Below are 4,597 nucleotides of genomic sequence, written 5' to 3'. Positions count from 1 at the left end.
CGTGGCTAAGATCTATTAATCAGAATCAAATCGTCCGGATTTTCTGGATGCCGAATTATCTTTTCGAAATGATAGCTCAATAATGATCTCACAGTTATCGAAATAATAAAATAGCTAGAGACCTCTCATATTTCAAAAATTTATTAATGCCAGCAGTCGAATCGGAGCTCGAGACAGTACGTGATAACTCCCTTCATCCAATGCGATAGACCACGTGACAATATGCACGTCAGACTACCTTGGACTTGAGAGTGGGGGGCAACTGTTGGAATAATTCAACCGACCCCCAATTTCGTCTATAGATCGATCTCATAAACACAACATACCGACTAACAATCAGTTGACTGACCGACAGTCGGTTTTTCTCAATCATCAACAGACAACTTGGTTAATCTCTGATGGAAGATCATCAGCATGTCAGAGTTACCGATCGATTCTCATTCAGACCTCCACGACTACTGACATACTACTATTACCGACATATAGTTGGCGTACTTGAAACTGCCAGCGTAGAAGGCCAGAATGTGATCAATGGTAAGTATAACCGCCCATTCCACGATCATATAATGTTGGAATGTGCGGAACCCATGTGTCTAACTATTATGAACGGTTATCGACTATATGTCATGATCATTAATGGGCATAAATAGCCTGATCATTAATGGGCATAAATAGCCCATTAACTCCATGATTATGGCTTGATAAAAAGCAAAACTACGTGCTCGACGGTTACATCTGAATCATCTATAAAAGGGAGGTAAATGAATAGTATTGATAAGATAATTCTGGGCTGAAATTCTACCATTTTAAATATTCTTCATCTGCTGTTCACCACTTCCCACTGATTTAAGCATCGAGGGTCCCATCGAACATAATTTCGATCAGTATGGACTTCATTTTGTAGATGCTCTTCATCGACGACAAGCGCAACATGGGATTGGTCGCAACAATAGATTAGGCTATCCCTATATTCATAAATATCTAGAAATAGCTTTGGAGTAGGCCGGCCTCAATCCCATAAGGAGTGTTTTTGAAGCATCAAAACCTTCACTTTACCAATGATACTCTCCTATTTTGTATTGGAAAAAGAGAAAGTATGGCTACTATGAAAGCAATTCTTCTAACTTTTGAGAAACCTCTAGATTGAAAATCGACTTTAGTATAAGCTCTATTATTTGATTATTTATGTACTATGATGAATTGCAAGATGGTCAAATTACCAATGACCAATCTTGAACTTTCTTTATGTGACATTAAAGTGCTCAAACAATGCTCAGCAAGATTTGCATCATGAAATGATAAATTTCTCTTCTTAGGGTCCGTTTGGATGGTTAGATCTAAAAATTCTATGGGATTCGTGGCCTAGTCATAAAAAATATTAGATTATAAGTAGGTCAGATCTTATATTTATAAATATTTAGGATCATTTTTGAGTAGATTGGTCCGGATCCCATAGGAAGAAAAAAATATTTTTTTTTCCTATAGGATTTGGACTAGTCCATTCAAAAAGTGGTTCTGCATACTTGTAAATAAATGGTCAGACCTACTTATAGTCTATTTTTTTTATGTTTGGATCATGAATCTCATAAAATTTTGGACCCAACTATCTAAATAGATCTTTAGATGGAAGCCTCACATTAATTAATGTCGCCCTGTTAACTCTTCCCTCCTACCACATGTTAGTTTTCAAATTTTCTAAATAGTATGCGATAGCATTGATAAAATGAGATACGTTCTTGTCGAAAGGACAAGACTCTATCAATGGATTTCATTGTTTGGTAAATTGGGAGTATATTCACAAAGACAATTAAGAAGGTTTGGGAATTAAAAATTTGGCTTTGATGAATCAATCTCTGTTGGCTTAATCTCCATGGAAGTTGGTAAAAAAACTAAATTTCCCTTGGTCAAATCTGATTTGGCATGCATACCACACAAAAATATTAGCATATGCGCATCATTATAATAAACAAACCTTTTCTAACCAATTTGGATCAATGAAAGAGTGAAAGAGATATTAATCAAACTTTGATAATCAAATCACACAATATTGCTGTCCAAGAGGAGTTTAAGCTTCATCAAAATTGACTATAATCCTTAGATATAGTATTGTTGGGGGATACCCACTGCCCGACTGACCGACGGGCGTACCGACCGACTGACGGAGGAACCGACCGACTGACGGAGGAACCGACCGACCGACCGACCGACTGACGGCCGGAGGGACCGACCGACCGACGACCGGGGGCGCCCGACTGACGGACGCCACTACTGGCCATTCAACGGTCCATCGCCGACTAGGGATATGTCGGGCGTATCTTTTCCGACCGACTGAACCCAGAGGCCTGATGGCCGACTCACGTGAAACTCGCCGACCGACGCCACTTTGCTGGCCACCGACCTAGGGTCGGCCGACTCCTCCAATCGCCGTGCAGCCGCCAGACCTTGTCAGTTCTGACAGCGACATGCGGCACGGCTACCTAGGGGCATTGTCCCGCCGAGGGCATTGTCAACCCTGGTGATTTGACAGCCGCACGGCGACATGACATTTTCACGGCGACTCTGACAGTCCACAGTGAGTTGACAGTTCCTCACTTGTCCGCGCCATTAATGACGGCGCCATACCGTGCTCCACTATATAAATCGGGGAATGCAACAGTGCAGGGGGATCGATCCGCTCCGTCTCTCCCAAAAACACAGGCTCTCTCTCTCTCTCTCTCCCTCTCGATAAGAGCTCTCTGCCTACATTTCACTGTTGCCCAGTCACCTCTCTGACTTGACCGTCGGAGGGTCCCCGCCGGAGCCGCCTCCGGTCAGTGCGGACTTCATTTTGCAGGTGCACGCTTTCCGGCGATCGGACGACGAGGTGATTGGCCGCAACAGATTGGCACGCCAGGTAGGGGACAGCATGACAAAGACAAGAGCTCAACGATCGAGAATCACTGGGTCGGCGAGGCGCTCTTCCCGTCGGGAAGAGGCCTCCCCACCCCCACCGACGGCGGAGCCTAGCTCTCCGCGCCCTGCGGTGACCACAGAGGCCCAGATTGTGGCTATCGTACGGCAGATGACCGTACTGACCGACGCAGTCAAGAGCCTCCAGTAGCAACCGGCGGCCCGACCTATGCCTTCCAGGAGCAGCCGCCGACGACCGCACCGATCCTTGTCGCCTCCATGCGAGCACCCCCAACAGCAGTCCCATGGAGAAGAGGAGAGACGACCATGGCGCGACGACCGACGGTCCCAGCGGCCCTCCCCTTCTCCGTTGGAACGGGCGAGGAAGGAAAAGCGGCCGCGCACACCGTCGGCCTCCCTTTCAGAATCTTTCAGAGACTCCACTCCTGGGGTCTCCCAACATCGACGAGCGGACGACTACGAGCGACGGTTTGAGGAAATCGACCGCCGACTCGCCTAGTTGCAGATGGACGGTCAGAAGTCTTCGAACGACGTCGACTTCCAGACCGCCCAACCTCTCTCCCGACTGGTCCTCGATGAGCCGATTCCCAGTCGGTTCAAAATGCCGCACGTGGAGCCATACGACGGCTCCACCGACCCAGTCGACCACCTCGAGAGCTATAAAGCTCTCATGATGATCCATGGGGCAACCGACGCTCTTTTTTGCATCGGCTTCCCCGCCACACTCCGCAAGGCTGCCAGGGCCTGGTACTCCGGTCTCCGATCGGGAAGTATCCATTCCTTCGGGCAGCTCGAGCACTCGTTCGTGGCCCATTTCAACACCAGTCGAAAGCCGCCGCGAACGTCGGACAGCCTTTTCTCCCTCAAGCAGGGGGAAAATGAGACGCTCCGACACTTCGTGGCGCGATTCAATGCGGCCACGCTCGAGGTCCGGGACCTCAACGAGGACATGGCTGTCTCAGCCATGAAGCGGGGCTTGAGGGCGTCCCGATTCACCTATTCTCTGGACAAGACCCTCCCCCGAACTTATGCCGAGCTACTGGAGCGCGCATACAAATATATGCGCGCGGACGAAGGAGCGTCCGACCGACGCTTGGCCGAGCCCAGAGGCCCGAAAGAGAAGCGGAGGAAAGGTCGGGAGCCCGCCGAACCCAGCAGGCCCCCGACCGATAGTCGGGTCTCGCCGCCCCGACGGATCCAAAAATCACCCCGACGACAGACTCCGAGGCCGGTGCGTCCCAGGTATGACTCCTACACTCCTCTCCCCGCTCTCCGTGCGCAGATCCTGATGGAGATCGAGGGAGAGGAATACCTGCGACGGCCTCCGCCTTTGAAGGCAAAAGGCCTCGACCGACGAAAGTACTGCCGGTTCCATCGAAGCTACGGCCACGACACCGAGCGGTGCATCCAGTTGAAGGATGAGATTGAAGCTCTCATCCGCCGGGGGTACCTCGGCAAATTTTGGAAGGGTCCGCCGACCCAGCCAGTTGCCGATCGACGCCCCCAGCCGACTGAAGAGCCGGCGACCAACCAGCCGACGGCCGGAGTCATCAACATGATCTCCAAGCGGCTGGGCCCGGGGACATCTGCGGGAGGAGAGCCGATGAAAAGGCCACGCCCGGACAACGTAATCACCTTTACGGAAGACGACGTTCGGGACATCCAAACTCCCCACGATGATGCTGTT

The sequence above is a fragment of the Elaeis guineensis genome, chromosome 1 (assembly GCF_000442705.2).
Source record: "Elaeis guineensis isolate ETL-2024a chromosome 1, EG11, whole genome shotgun sequence".
NCBI classification, from domain to species: Eukaryota; Viridiplantae; Streptophyta; class Magnoliopsida; order Arecales; family Arecaceae; genus Elaeis; species Elaeis guineensis.
This window is presented reverse-complemented; position numbering follows the sequence as displayed.